The sequence below is a fragment of the Heptranchias perlo genome, chromosome 37 (assembly GCF_035084215.1).
Source record: "Heptranchias perlo isolate sHepPer1 chromosome 37, sHepPer1.hap1, whole genome shotgun sequence".
Classification (NCBI taxonomy): Eukaryota; Metazoa; Chordata; class Chondrichthyes; order Hexanchiformes; family Hexanchidae; genus Heptranchias; species Heptranchias perlo.
The window spans coordinates 17,948,832-17,965,283 of record NC_090361.1 but is presented as its reverse complement, the minus strand read 5'-3'; positions in this window follow the sequence as shown (position 1 = coordinate 17,965,283).

The window sequence follows — 16,452 nt, the reverse complement described above, 5'->3', positions numbered from 1 at the left end:
CCTCCGTGAGCACCGGGGCGAGCACATGGGTGGGGGTCTGCATAACCCTACCAGTCATGAGCTCGTGTGGGGAATACCCCGTGCTTTTTGACTGGCTGGCTCGGATCCCCATTAGGACCAACGGTAAGACTTCTACCCACTTTCTAGGTGAGTCTACCGTCTCTTTCCTCAGCCTTTCTTTCAAGGTTCTGTTCATCCTCTCTACAATCCCTGAGGACTGTGGGTTGTGTGCAACGTGCCATTTCCCCTCTATGGCGAGTACCATAAGGGTATTCTGCATGACCTGCCCGGTAAAGTGGTTCCCTTGGTCGGACTCCACGTACTGTGGTAGCCCCCATCGTGAGAACACCTCCCTGACCAGGATCCTGGCTGTACTCAGAGCTGTGGCTGTTCGACAGGGGAAGGCTTCTACCCACTTTGTGAACACATCCACCAGGACTAGGCAGTACTTATAGCCTCCCTGGGCGGTGGGTAGGGGCCCGATGTAGTCGACCTGGATTGACTGCCATGGTCCCTCGACCCTCCTGATGTGTCCCATAGGTACTTTCCTTTTGTGGGGGTCAGGGTTGTTAGCAGCACACACCAGAGAGCTGGCACAGAACTCACGGACATCTTCCCTGAGTCCTGGTCACCATCCTGCCTGTTCCACCCGCTGCCAGGTGGTCTCAGGCCCGGGATGTCCCGCTCCTGGACCCTCATGGGCCAGTTGAAGGAATTCCCTCCTGTGCTGCTGCGGTACTACCCATTGCTCTCCCTTAAACAACATGCTTTCCTTTACAGAGAGGGCTGCTGTACTGTAAGGGCCCTCTACCCTTTTCCCTTCTGCCACTGCACTGAGGACTGCCTTGAGGACGGGGTCTTGGGTTTGGACCATCTTAAGGTCCGGGGTTAAAGCTACCCCTGCACTCCCCTGTGTCCCATTCCTACCCGTGACTGCTGCTATAGGACGGGACCCAAATGGGTCCCAGAAAGTGCCTGTGCGGGCACCCTCCTGAGCTAGCACGTCGGCCTGCCGGTTGCCCTCACTCCGGGGTTCTGCGGAGGAATGGGCTTTCACCTTATGGATGAAAACCTCCCCTTCCTCCCCCACTGCTGCTAAGATTTTCTCCAGCAAGGGTTTCACTGTGAGGGGTCTCCCGCCAGCGGAGGTGTATCCGCGGCGGGACCAGATGGCCAGGTACTCCGTACACAAATTGCATGTGAACATGCTGTCCGAGCAAATCGTGTATGGGGTGGGGAAGATCTCGGGGTGTGTGACCACGTACACTACCGTGGACAGTTCAGCCTGCTGGGCGCTCATGGTGCTGGGGAGCTTAATTGTCAGGGCAAGGTTTGCCGCTGGGTCATAAACTCCACACACCGTGAGTCGCTCACCAGCAGATACTGTGCTGGAGCCATCCACATAGATTTCACGGCCTGTGGGGTGTATCCCGGCCCGTAAACCTATGTTTACTTCCCAAACCCCTTCTATGGAACACCGGTGGGCTGTTCCAGGATATACCAGGTTAGCTGCGAGCTTTGGCTCGCAGAGCCCTTTTACTTTCAGGTCCATCTGTGAGAGAAGCAGGGTCCAGCGAGCAATGCGGGCACTGCTCACTGTCCCATCCTTGATTCTCCCGTCCAGGAGCATCTGGGTGGGTGTGTGATGGGTGAGGAGGGTGATGGGAGAGGTGCCTGTGAAGATCAACGATCTTTTCACAGCCCAATATGTGGCCAAGAGGTGCCTTTCACAATTGGAGTAACTCTTCTCCACATCTGTGAGTATCCTGGAGGAGTAGACCACCGGTCTCAGCTTGCCATGCCGCTCTTGGAGCAGCACAGCACTCAGGCTGTCCCCGCTGGCTGCTACCTCCAGGAAGAACTCTTTCCCTCCATCTATGGCCCCTCGAGCTGGTGCGGTCTGCAGATCTTTCTTGAGCCTGACAAATGCTGCCTGGCACCCCTCATCCCAAACCCACTCCACTCCCTTATGCAGGAGTCAGAGCAGAGAGGCTGCTGTGGCCGTATAGTCCTCAATGAAGTCTCTGCAGTACCCGGTTAGCCCTAGAAACAATCTCACTCCCGTGACTGTGTTGGGGACTGGTAACTCCTGTACTGCTTCCCTTCTAGCTTTATCGATGGCCCTTTCCCCAGCGCGTATTGTCAGGCCCAGGAATTTCACCTCCTGCTGGCCAATCTGGGCTTCCTTTGGGTTCACTTTAAAACCTTCCTGCCCGAGCAGTTCCAGCAGTTCGGCCAGAAGTGGGCCATGCTCCTCTCTCGAATCGGTGAATAGGAGCAGGTCATCCACGTATTGTACCAGCTGCCTGGGCTGGCTGAAGCCCTTTAAACTGTTTGCCATGCATTGGTGGAAAATGCTGGGGCTATTGTGGAAGCCCTGAGGCAGACAGTTCCAGGTGTACTGTTGCCCTTTAAAGGTAAAGGCAAACTTGTACTGATCCTCTCTCCTTAAAGGGATGGACCAAAACCCGTTGGAGATATCCAGCACCGTGAAAGTGGTCACGGATGCTGGGATACTTCCTATCAGGTCGGCAACTGCTGCTACCGTGGGTGCACAGGCTGGGATGTTACTGTTGAGCACCCGATAGTCCACTGTGGCCCTCCAGGAGTTGTCCGGTTTTCTAACCGGCCACAGTGGAGAGTTCACGTGGGTGGCTATCGGTCTCAGGACCCCCTGTTGCACTAAAGAGGACATGGCTGCTTCCATGTCTGGCTCCGCTTCCCTGGGGAAGTTATATTGCTTTTGTGGTCGGGCCATAGGGTCCCCGTCTACACTGACCTCGAACCCGTTGACCCTCCCACAGTCGTGTTTGTGTGTGGCAAATGTGGCGAGGTGGGCTCGCACAAATGCCTGGAACTCCCTTGGGGTATTGCTGACCATGAGTTCGATGACGACTACTCCGCCTTCCTTTCCTGTATTTGCCCACCACAGGCAGTGATTCCTCAAATCCACTAGGATCCCGTGGCCTACAATAAAGTCGGCTCCCAGGATCCCTTTTCCACCCTCCACTTCCCACTTCATTAGGACACAGGTCCACTTAGAGCAGAGTGTTCCTCAACGAATGTTCAGCGGGATGGAAAATGAGCCAGCCTGTTCTTTACCTGTGAATCCCGACAGACTGTATGGGACCCCGTTAGATAGAGGTGAGGTGGTGGGGTTAGCTGAATGGATCACAGTACATGATGCTCCCGTGTCCAACAGATAGGTCCCCTTTACCTCTTCTACCTCCATCTCAACGAGGGGTCTCTTCCATAAGTCGTAGGTAAGGGAACACAGGTAAACAGGCTGCGCTGGCTCTAGTCAGGGTTGTGGGTTAGATGGGGCTGATGGGGTCAGAGTGCCGGTGGTGGCTGCTACCTTCCCTGGGCCAGTCAATAGGGTTCTCATGGCGTCCAAAAATGACTCGACCGTGGCGGGAGGGATTCCTGTCTCTGCCTTTTGGGCTGGGGTTGAGGAATTCTTTCCCTTGTTATCTTTCCAAGGATTCTTACACTCCTTCCTCCAGTGTCCATCCTTCCCACACCCATAACAGTTGAGCTTTGTGCTGGAAGGGTTATTCCCTTCCTGATGCCACTCCTTCCTACCCTGGCCGGGTTTCATTTCATGCACTTTCCCTTGAGGTGGGTGTGCCTTGGTTCCTTTACCATTACGGTAAGCTATGGTCAATTGTCTGACCACTGTGAGTTCGGTGGTCAGGGGATTCTTTGGGTCAAACCACATTCCTGCCGCGGCCCTGACCTGTGGCGAGCTGTTTGCCACCAGGCAACGGAGCCAGTGGGCCCGCTGATCCTGGTCCAGGTTAGCTCGGTTCGGCGTCCCACTGCATGCGCTCCTATACACCGACCACAACCTATCTGCAAAAGCCTGCAGGGGTTCTCCTACGAGCTGCACTGTTTTTTCCACCCGGGAGAAAGGACTTCCCTCATTCATCCCCATGGCCTCAAGAACTTCCCCCTTGAGCTCCCCATAATCTTACATTGGTCAGAGAGGGACTGGAAGAGTTTACTCTCCAGGGAGAATAGCAGCATTTTGGCCTGTTCAGCATCATTGCACTCGTTGATGCTGCTTGTTCCACTTCCCTGAAGTGGACCGAGGGGGTCCCCATTTGCAGCAAGTTTAGTTAAATGGCTTACCATGGCCCTGAGCTGTTGGGTGCCGTGGGGAACTACGAACTGGTTTTGGAGGGGTCCCTCATCCCCATTATCAGCAGGCGGGCCGAACCTTTCTTGCCGGGCCGGGCCGGGCACATCGGCCCCGGTCCCAGCCTCTCTTGCTGGGGGTTTTCCTCCTCAGCTTCTGCCCCTAATTCCACCCCCCTCTCCTGCCAGATTTCGCTAAAGCTTGGCGCTACGGGTGGTGGTCGTGAGCCCTCCTGCTCCTCAACCGGGTCGTCCCTTGGCACTACCTGTGGTATCTGAACCATCCTCCCCAGGTTCCCTGTGAAGTCGACCTGGGCTGCCCTTGGGCTTATGAGGCACACCAGGCCTTTTGCCGTCCTTAGAGCAAGGTTCAGACTCTCTATCTGCTTCTGGCAGGGGCCATGGTCTGCATCCTCAAACCTCTGTATGCTCACTATCTTATAGGCTGCCTGTAAGCCTTTTACTTTCTCCTCCTGCTCTTTTACTTGTCTTGCTGGGCGGGCATTCTTTTCCCGCAACCTCAGCTCATTGTTCTTGGCCTCGGTGACCTGACACTGTAAATATTCCTGCTGGGTCTTATGCTTCCCCACTAACTGCACCCTTTCCTGGTTCAGAGTCTGCAATGCTAACAGTAACTTCTCCCCTGCTAGGGCCTTCGTTTGGACTTCCAGGGCTGACTCCCGAATCTCAGCTGCCTGTGCTTCAACGAGCCTGTCCAAAAGCTGGATCTGTTTCTTGAAGCACATCAGCCAGACTGGCTTTTTTATGATCCTTCCCTCCTGTCCATTTAGCTGCAGCATCTACCGGGCGCCCAGCCTTTAACAGATTAGTGACCCATTTTTTTTCCATATTCACCTTACTGAACACATAATTTGAAATCCTATCTTCCATTACAGTTCTCTCTTCCAAATCAGTATCCACTGCATCACAACCCTTTTGCCAAGGTCCCTTCGTGGTCGCCATTCTGTAGGGGGTGATGGTGTGTGTCAGCTTCACCTCTGACTTCTGAGCGGTCCGAATCGCTCCCACTCCCTGGATTCTAGACCTTGGTCTTATTTGGGGGTTGTGACAAAGTGCAGCAGACAACTGGTTTTGGTGCAAGAAACTTTGACCTTTATTCAAGAGAGGAAATACAACACAACAATCTTAACACTCTAATAAAATGGGGAACACGTCAGTACACACGAGGGAAATTACAGTAGAAAGATACCTCACCCCTCCCAATCCCACTGTACTAGCTAAGTTGGGCTCCAAAGGGCCAGAGATAATGCTCACCAAACGAATCCTTGACAATGATTCACCCAGAGGTAAGTCAGAAATAGATTGTAGAGTGGAAACTTTGCGGATCTTCGGTTTTCTCCCGAGTTGGTTTTCTTTGGTCGCGGTGGCTTAATATTACCCGGTTGGTTGGTGGTAATATTCAGTTGGTTGTATCGTAAGGCCCTTGTTGCCGCGAGGTGTCTGATGGTCACTGGGGCTGTTGCTCTGGTTTCTTCTTGTGTGTCAGCCTGCTTCTAGAGCTGCTGTCCTTCCCTGTCGAACTGCCTTCCCCTCGCCTTGTTGTTTGCTGGAAACTGCCCTTCTTTCCAGACACAGGCAAGCAGCCCACCAGAGCCAGCAAGCCAGAGCGAGAGAGAGAGAGAGCGAGAGCGAGAGAGAGAGAGAGCGAGAGAGAGAGAGAGAGCGGTTTCAAGTTTCCACTTGTGGATATCTCTCTTACAATTGGTCTTCGACACTTTAAAAAAAACTTCATGCCTGTTTAAACAGTTCTTACAAAGTCCTTAAGAATCTTTGATGGCTTTTTGATGGTCCCTCATCATGTTGCCATTGCTTCTCCCGATGGGTCATTGTTAATTCCCATTTGCTGATCACCTGGTATACAGACTTCCTTTTGTATCCAATGTCCTAGGTGTTGATAGGTTTTGCATTAAAACAAAAACATGGCCCCACCATGTCTGGAGCAGCTGCCTCTTTCAATGGCTGACTGTCTTTCGAATTCGTGCTGAGTGTCGACCACCTGCTGTCGGTTTTGCATTAAAACAGAGACATGTCTGAAGCATTAATTCTCCAAAGTTCCACGGTGTGTGTGTTGTTGATTTCGTCTGGTGACCTCTCACCTGTCGTTCCATTTTAGGATTATAGTCAATGGCCAAAGTTTTCCCATACTCAGGGTTTTTTTAGGGTTTTTCTCCGAGTTTTGGGGGATCTGTGAATTTTGAGAATCTTACAAGACACAAAGTCCGACCCCATCACAGAAATATTCAATATTGGGCACTGGGCAAAGCCTCACTCATCCTTGTGGTCGTGGCATTTGCAATCGTCTCATCAGGAATCCTGCAACAGGTGGGTGGGTGAGCTGCTCGTCTGCTTTCTGGGACACCAGCAGATACCTGGGACACCTAATTGGATTGATGGGTCTGTAACTGCAAGGATTGTTTTCCAGTGCTTTAAGTATTTTAATCGAGTGAAATCTGCTGTTTGCTTTAATCTTGCTTCTGGTAACCTTCATTCTTAATAAAGTTGGTTTGTATTTTTCAGTCTCATGGTGTGTAAGTGTGTTGTTTGTCAGCAGTCGGAGAGATCAGGAGGGTACAGTGGGTTTCTGGCTATTCCTAGTGCTCATCTTTATGGTACAAGGGGTTCGTTATTCACCCTGAGACTTGTTACCCCAGAATATTTAGTGCAGGATGTCATGTTTCAGTGCAGAGCGAGTAAGTGCTCACCAAAAAATAGATTCTGAACTGAGTGAGAAAAATGATCCGGAGCAAGGAGGGATCAACAGAAAGCATCTGATGGGCAGTGCATGATGGGAATTCTGATTAGGAGTACAGTGCATGATGGGAATTCTGATTAGGAGTACAGTGCATGATGGGAATTCTTATTAGGTGTGCAGTGCATGATGGGAATTCTTTTGGTGTTGAGAGCATCATGGGAATTCTATAGTAAGTCTGGTGAGGGGAAGGGCTGGTCTATTTGAGAGATGTCCCACAGTTCAGTGACCTTGTGATTTATTGTCTGTTTTACGAGTTTATCTGTAGATTTTATTTTGAGTTCGGAGTGGAGAGAATGGGATATTTCAGTACAGATTTGTTCCTGTGCAGCAAAGGGATTGGATGTGATTGTACGACACTTTTGAAGGACAATAATTAATTGAAACATAAAGGGAAGGAAGTCACAAGGAGAATTGCAGCATAGTATAAATATAAGGGTAAATTCAGTGATCCCGCACTCCCGGTGGAGAGCCCGACTTGAAGGAAGTGCAGGTCAGTGATAGGTGTACAGCACTGTAGTGCTGTTTCCCCATTGGCAGTGCAGAATCGTTGAATTTACTGCACACTAACAGCACAATCTGGTGCAGTCGTTCATCAGTTCCAAGTCTCTGACTTTAAGTTAGTTTTGATCACAGTATCACTGAGTTCAAGGTCTTTATTACCACGATTCGACTTTTTGAAACATTTTGCTTTGTGTCGCGGGGAGTTCGGACCAACTCAATCCCTGGCACCAGAACGAGTGTGCATCTGGGAATCCCATTATATTTAGTTCAGAAGGCAGTATTTATTCTCAGGCAGTTCCCCTTGTTTGCAGACACCCACAGAATGAAGGACTGCTTCTTGGGGAACCTGGGATTCCCATTGCCGCCCAGGCTCCTGACACCTCTGCACCACCCTCAACCTCTGACACAGGCTGAGTACAATGGCAAACAAGCTTCACCACATCTCTCCTAAAGCATTTCCGGGGCACCCTGCTCTACCAACCAGAGTGTCCAGGATCACAAGTGTGAACATCAACTGAGGCAAAGATCAGAGGAGCATCAGTAAAAGGAAAAGGAGGAGAGACCCGAGAAGTGGACGAGGATGTGGAGGCTCCAGCAGCAGACCCCTCGCAAGCTGCAAGATGTGTTCACCTGACATTCATCTATAGAACGTTGTCCTGAAATTCTCACAAGGCCAATTCTGTCAGGAACAAAGCAGGTAATTTCCAGGCCGGAAACTGTGTACCTCTCACATAATATGGCGAACGACAGGCCCATCGGCACTCGCGCGCACATCCAGAGAACATCAAAGCGACACAGGTTAGTAAGGCCATTAAAAAGCAAACAAAACACTGGGCTTCGTTTCTAGATGGATAGAATTGAAAAGCATAGAAGTAATAGCCTGGACTTGGGTCTAGAGGGTATAATTTGAAAGTTTGCAGATGAGATGAAGCTCAGAAATGTAGTAAACAGTTTTTTTTTATTCGTTCATGGGATGTGGGCGTCACTGGCAAGGCCGGCATTTATTGCCCATCCCTAATTGCCCTTGAGAAGGTGGTGGTGAGCCGCCTTCTTGAACCGCTGCAGTCCGTGTGGTGAAGGTTCTCCCACAGTGCTGTTAGGAAGGGAGTTCCAGGATTTTGACCCAGCGATGATGAAGGAACGGCGATATATTTCCAAGTCAGGATGGTGCATAATGGGAGGGGAACGTGCAGGTGATGTTGTTCCCATGTGCCTGCTCCCCTTATCCTTCTATGCGGTGGAGGTCGCGGGTTTGGGAGGTGCTGTCGAAGAAGCCTTGGTGAGTTGCTGCAGTGTATCCTGTGGATGGTGCACACTGCAGCCACAGTGCGCCGGTGATGAAGGGAGGTGGTTAGACTCTCTCTGAAGGTGGTTGGGCCGAGGACACTGCCCTGAGGAACTCCTGCAGCAATGTCCTGGGGCTGAGATGATTGGCCTCCAACAACCACTACTATCTTCCTTTGTGCTAGGTATGACACCAGCCACTGGAGAGTCTTCCCCCTGATTCCCATTGACTTCAATTTTACAAGGGCTCTTTGGTACCACACTCGGTCAAATGCTGCCTTGCTATCAAGGGCAGTCACTCTCACCTCTGGAATTCAGCTCTTTTGTCCATGTTTGGACCAAGGCTGTAATGAGGTCTGGAGCCGAGTGGTCCTGGCGGAACCCAAACTGAGCGTCGGTGAGCAGTTTGTTGGTGAGTACGTGCCGCTTGATAGCACTGTCGACAACACCTTCCATCACTTTGCTGATGATTGAGAGTAGGCTGATGGGGCGGTAATTGGCCGGATTGGATTTGTCCTGCCTTTTGTGGACAGGCCACACCTGGAGGATAGTAACAGACTTCAGGAGGACATGGACAGACTGGTGAAATGGGCAGACACATGGCAGATGAAATTTAACGCAGAGAAGTGTGAAATGATACATTTTGGTCGGAAGAATGAGTAGAGGCAAAATAAACTAAATGGTACAATTTTAAAGGGGGTGCAGGAACAGAGAGACCTGGGGGTGCACATACACAAATCTTTGAAGGTGGCAGGACAAGTTGAAAAGGTTGTAAAAAATCATATGTGATTCTGGGCTTTATTAATAGAGGCATAGAGTACAAAATCAAGGCAGTTATGCTAAACCTTTAGAAAACACGGGTTAGGTCTCAGCTGGAGTATTGTGTTCAATTCTGGGCACCACACTTTAGGAAGGATGTCAAGGCCTTAGAGAGGGTGCAGAAGAGATTTACTAGAATGGTTCCAGGGATGAGGGACTTCAGTTATGTGGAGAGACTGGAGAAGCTGGGGTTGTTCTCTTTAGAGCAGAGAAGGTTAAGGGGAGATTTAATAGAGGTGTTCAAAATCATGAACAGTTTAGATAGAATAAACAAGGAGAAACTGTTTCCAGTGGCAGAAGGGTCGGTAACCAAAGGACACAGATTTAAGGTGATCGACAAAAGAGCCAGAGGCGAGATGGGGAAACATTTTTTTACGCAGCGAGTTGTGATGATCCAGAATGTATTTCCTGAAAGGGTGGTGGAAGCAGATTCAATAGTAACTTTCCAAAGGGAATTGGATAAAAACTTGAAGGGAAAACATTTCCAGGGCTACGGGGAAAGAGCAGGGGAATGGGACTAATTGGATAGCTCTTTCAAAGAGCTGGCACAGGCATGATGGGCCAAATAGCCTCCTCCTGTGCTGTACCTACTATGATACTATGAAATATAGCAATAAGATCAGGCCAATGACAAGATGGCTTGACAAGTACGGTCAAATAAGGGTCTTATGAATAACAACTGGTGTGAGAATGTGGCCAGAGGTCCATAAAAACCCAACCTCTCCCGATCTCAGTGCAGAGGATCCAGAGAAGAACACCCAGCTATTAGAAAACTCGAAACGACCACGCCACCAACTTAATGACAAACTCTGCCCAGAGATTATACCGGGTGATATTGTTTTAATTTGTGTATTATTACCGTCTTATAATAATGGGGACTTCAAAATATTTGATTTGACTATTACTAAATGAGACACTAATTACCACTTGGTGTCACATCCGAATCTGTTACTCAGGAGAGTGCGGCATCATGGATATTGGCAACACCCAACCTGGATATATCTTCACCAAATGGTCCACAGACTGAGGAAGTCCTTTCTGGATTTTGTTTTCTATGCAGTGTCAGAGAATTTCTGTTTCCCCAGCTGTTGGAACCTAACCTGTAAACTCTTTCCACCAGAGGTTACATTCTTGCTTTAGTCGTAACAACACTTGATTTTTATGCTTCTGTCTGTTTCCAAGCAACCTCTGGTGACATTAATCACATCAGTCAATAGACCATAAGAGATAGGAGCAGGAGTAGACCATTCGGCCCCTTGAGCCTACTCCACCATTTAATGAGATCATGGCTGATCTGATTTTTACCTCAACTCCACTTTCCTACCCTTTCCCCATATCCTTTGACTCCCTTGCTGATCAAAAATTGGTCTAACTCAGCCTTGAATGTATTCAATGACTCAGCCTCCACAGCTTTTTGGGGTAAAGAATTCCAAAGATTCACGACCCTCTGGGAGAAGAAATTCCTCCTAATTTCTGTCTTAAACAGGCGACCCCTTATTCTGAGAATATGTCCCCTAGTTTTAGATTCCCCCATGAGGGCTAACATCCTCTCAGCATCGACCCTATCGAGTCCCCTCAGAATCTTGTATGTTTCAATAAGATCTCCTCCCATTTTTCTAAACTCCAATGAGTATAGACCCAACCTGTTCAATCCTTCCTCCTAAGACAACCCTTCCATACCCGGAATCAACCTAGTGAACCTTCTCTGAACTGCCTCCAGTGCAACAATGTCCTTCCTTAAATAAGGGCACCAGAACTGTACGTAGTACTCCAGGTGTGGTCTCACCAGCACCCTGTACAGTTGTTGCATGACTTCCCTGCTTTTATACTCCATCCCCCTAGAAATAAAGGCCAATATTCCATTTGCCTTCCGGATCACCTGCTGCACCTGTATGTTGACTCTTTGTGTTTCATGTACGAGGACACCCAGATCCCTCTGTACCGCAGCATTTTGTAGTATTTCTCCATTCAAATAATGTTTTACTTTTTTATTTTTCCTCCCAAAGTGGATGACTTCACATTTTCCCACATTCCCATCTGCCAAATGTTTGCCCATTCGCTTAACCTGTCAATATCCCTTTGCAGACACTGTGTCCTCATCACAACTTGCTTTTCCACCTATCTTTGTATCATCAGCAAATTTGGCCACAAGACACTCTGTTCCTTCATCCAAGTCATTGATATATATTGTAAATAGTTGAGGCCCCAGCACTGATCCCTGCGGCACCCCACTAGTTACAGATTGCCATTTTGAAAATCACCCTTTTATCCCGACTCTTTGTTTTCTGTTAGTTAGCCAATCCTCTATCCATGCCAGTATATTACCCCCAACACCATGAGCTCTTATCTTGTGCAGTAATCTTTTATGTGGCACCTTATCGAATGCCTTTTGGAAATCCAAATATACTGCATCCATTGGTTCCCCTTTATCCATCCTGCCCGTTACTTCCTCAAAGAACTCTAATAAATTTGTCAGACATGATTTCCCCTTCATAAAACCATGTTGACTCTCCTTGATTGTATTATGAGTCTCCAAATGTCCTGCTACTACTTCCTTAATAATGGATTCTAGCATTTTCCCAATGACAGATGTTAGGCTAACTGGTCTATAGTTACCTGCTTTCTGTCTCACTCCCTTCTTGAATAGGGGTGTTACGTTTGCGGTTTTCCAATCCACTGGGACCTTTGCTGAATCTAGTGAATTCTGGAAAATTACAACCAATGCATCCACTATCTCTGTAGCCACTTCCTTTAAGACCCTCGGATGCAAGCCATCAGGTCCAGGGGACTTGTCAGCCTTTAGACCCATTAGTTTACCTAGTACTTTTTCTCTCGTGATAGTGATTGTTTTTAGTTCCTCCCTCCCCTTTGCCCCTTGATTTTCTACTATTATTGGTATATTATTAGTGTCTTCTACTGTGAAGACAGATACAAAATACCTGTTCAATTCCTCTGCCATTTCCTTATTTTCCATTATTATTTCCCCAGTCTCATCCTCTAAGGGACCAATGTTTTCTTTAGCTACCCTCTTCCTTTTTATATACTTGTAGAAGCTTTTACTGTCAGTTTCTATATTTCTGCTAGTTTACTCTCATAATTTATTTTCTCCCTCTTTATTATTCTTTTAGTCATCCTTTGCTGGTTTTTAAAGATTTTCCCAATCTTCGGGCTTACCAGTAATCTTTGCCATGTTGTATGCTTTTTCTTTTAACCTGATACCATCCTTTACTTCCTCAGTTAGCCATGGTTGGTTCACCCTTTTTGTGGAGTCTTTCCTCCTCACAGGGATATATTTTTGTTGCGAGTCATAAAACATCTTTTTAAATGTTTGCCACTGCTTATCCACTGTCATACCATCTAATCTGTTTACCCAGTCCACTTTAGCAAATTCCGCCCTCATTCCTTTATAATTGCTCTTATTTAAGTTTAATACAACAGTTTAAGACCCAAGATCCTCGCTCTCAAACTGGATGTGAAATTCTATCATGTTATGATCACTGCTTCCCAAGGGATCCTTTACTTTGAGATCATTAATTAATTCATTACCCATTACCAGATGCAAAACGGCCTGTTCCCTGGTTGATTCCCCGATGTATTGGTCTAAGAAACAGACCCGAATACCCTCTATGAACTCCTCCTCAGGGTTATTTTTGCCAATTTGATTTGTCCAATCTATGTGAAAGTTAAAATCGCCCATGATTATTGCATTACCTTTTTTACAAGCCCCCCTTATTTCCTGATTTATATTTTGCCCTACAGTGTAGCTACTGTTGGGGGGCAGTGCATTGCTGCATTACACAGATGACTTCTGGAAGTCTAAATACACTACATCCACTGGTTCCCCTTTATCCACCCTATACGTTATATCCTCGAAGAACTCAAGCAAATTTGTCAGACATGACTTCCCCTTCATAAAGCCATGCTGACTTTGTCCTATTAAATTATGCTTATCTAAATGTTCCGTTGCTGTCTCCTTAATAATAGACTCCAAAATTTTACCCACCACAGATGTTAAGCTAACTGACCTATAATTTCCAGCCTTCTGCCTACTACCCTTTTTAAATAACGATGTTACATTAGCAGTTTTCCAATCTGCCGGGACCTCTCCTGAGTCCAGGGAATTTTGGAAAACTATCACCAAAGCATCCACAATCCCTACTGCCACTTCCCTCAAGACCCTAGGATGGAAGCCATCAGGTCCAGGGGATTTATCCGCCTTGAGTCCCATTATTTTACTGAGTACCATCTCCTGAGTGATTTTAATCGTATTTAGCTCCTCCCCCCCGAGAGTCCCCTGTTTGTCCAGTGTTGGGATATTCTTAGTGTCCTCTACTGTAAAGACTGAAACAAAATATTTGTTCAGCATTTTTGCCATCTCCATGTTTCCCACCATTAATTTCCCGGTCTCATCCTCTAAGGGACCTATGTTTGCCTTAGCCACCCTTTTTCTTTTTATATAACTATAGAAACTCTTGCTATCTGTTTTTATATTTTTTGCTAATTTCTTTTCATAATCTAACTTCCCTTTCTTAATCAATCCTTTAGTTACTTTTTGCTGTCTTTTGAAGTATTCCCAATCTTCTATCCTCCCACTAAGTTTGGCTGCCTTATATGTCCTTGTTTTTAGTCGGATACTATCCTTGATTTCTTTACTTAGCCACGGATGGCTGTCATTTCTTTTACACCCTTTTTTCCTCAGTGGAATATATTTATTTTGAAAGTTGTAAAATAACTCCCTAAATGAACACCACTGCTCATGTACCGTCTTACCCTTTAATCTATTTTCCCAGTCCACTTTAATCAATTCCGCTCTCATACCATCATAGTCTCCTTTATTCAAGCTCAGTACGCTTGTTTGAGAATCAACCTTCTCACCCTCTAATTGGATATGGAATTCAACCATGTTATGGTCGCTCGTTCCAAGGGGATCCTTAACTAGGACATTATTAATTAATCCTGACTCATTACACAGGACCAGGTCCAAGGTTGCCTGCCCCCTTGTAGGATCAGTTACATACTGCTCAAGAAATCCATCCCCGATGCACTCAATGAACTCGTCCTCAAGGCTGCTCTGCCCAATTTGATTTGTCCAGTTAATATGATAATTAAAATCCCCCATAATTATGGCTGTTCCCTTATTACATGCCCCGACTATCTCCTGATTAATACTTCTTCCAGCAGAGTTGCAACTATTAGGAGGCCTATATACTACGCCCACTAATGTTTTTTTTCCCTTATTATTCCTTATCTCCACCCAAACTGTTTCATTATCTTGATGCTTTGTCCCAATATCATTTCTCTGTATTACAGTGATTCCTTCCTTTATTAACATAGCCACCCCACCTCCCCTTCCTTCCTGCCTGTCCTTCCTGATTGTTAAATACCCTGGCATATTTAATTCCCAGTCGTTGTCACCCTGCAGCCATGTTTCTGTAATGGCCACAAGATCATACCCATACGTAGTTATTTGTGCCGTTAACTCGTCCATTTTATTACGAATGCTACGTGCATTCAGATAAAGAACTTTCAAATCTGTTTTGTGACGCTTAGTTCCTGCTTTTTCCTTTTTTAACACTTTACCTATTACTCCATACCTTCTGTCCCTTCCTGTTACGCTTTCCTCTCTCTCCCTGCTCAGGTTCCCAACCTCCTGCCACTTTAGTTTAAACCCTCCCCAACAGCACTAGCAAACACTCCTCCTAGGACAGCGGTCCCGGCCCTGCCCAGGTGCAGACCGTCCGGTTTATACTGGTCCCACCTCCCCCAGAACCGTTTCCAGTGTCCCAGGAATTTGAATCCCTCCCCCTTGCACCATTCCTCTAGCCACGTATTCATTTGAAATATCCTCCTATTTCTACTCTGACTAGCACGTGGCACTGGCAGCAATCCTGAGATTACTACCTTTGAGGTCCTATTTTTTAATTTACCTCCTAACTCCCTATATTCTGCTTTTAGGACCTCATCCCCTTTTTTACCTATATCGTTGGTGCCTATGTGCACCACGACAGCTGGCTGTTCGCCCTCCCCCTCCAAAATGTTCTGTAGCCGCTCCATAATTTGGCCATTACAAAAGGACTGGGCCTTCTATCCGCAGAAGGTGAAGAGGAAGAATGTGAAGACAACAATCCCTCAATCAAGGAAGTCCAGGAGAGCGAGGAGGTGGCACAGGGCAACATGCTGTTGGTAGAATGTGCCATCAGTCAAGGCATCACTAATTTTATCCAATAAAGAGGGTGCCCTCCATCTAGATAAAAGAAAAAGTCTTTGATTATCCCTTGCCTTCTCTCAGAGGATTGTGATCATCTCTGTAATACCTCCAAAATCCTCTCTCAGAGCAAACTAGCAAACAAGAATCACAATTTAAAAAAATAATAAACAAACACATCGAATTGCCAAATATTTATATCTTCACATCTACGTTGTTCCTTCATTGGGCGCTATTATTATTACTACTATTACTGCTACTATTTCTACTACTGCTATTATTACTCGTGCTGCTATTATTAATATTACTACTACTTCTTATCACCATGACTAATCCCTTATCGCTAAAACTTTTCATGCACGACCCTGATCTCTTGTTCCCATGTGGTGCTATCTCAGTGTCAGGAGGTTGTGAGGCTGGGACTGTACAATCGAGTCCTCGAGGACTGAGGTGGCACTCGCCTCAGTGATGCTGATATCTTTGCAGGACCTGCTTCCAGTGTCATGGTGCTCATACATCCAATGCCCCCTGGGTCAGGTACAGAGGCTCCCTGCTGTGCTGGAATTGGAGAGGGCTGGATTGATGCAGCCTGATTGTCACTATCATGAGAAGCAGTGACATCTGTGACTACCTCTTGCAACACACAAGTGCTTGTTTGGTCATGAATAGTCCCAATTAAATCCGGAAAGCCCAGAGTTAGGGAGCCTTTCAGAGCACCTATGAAAACAAT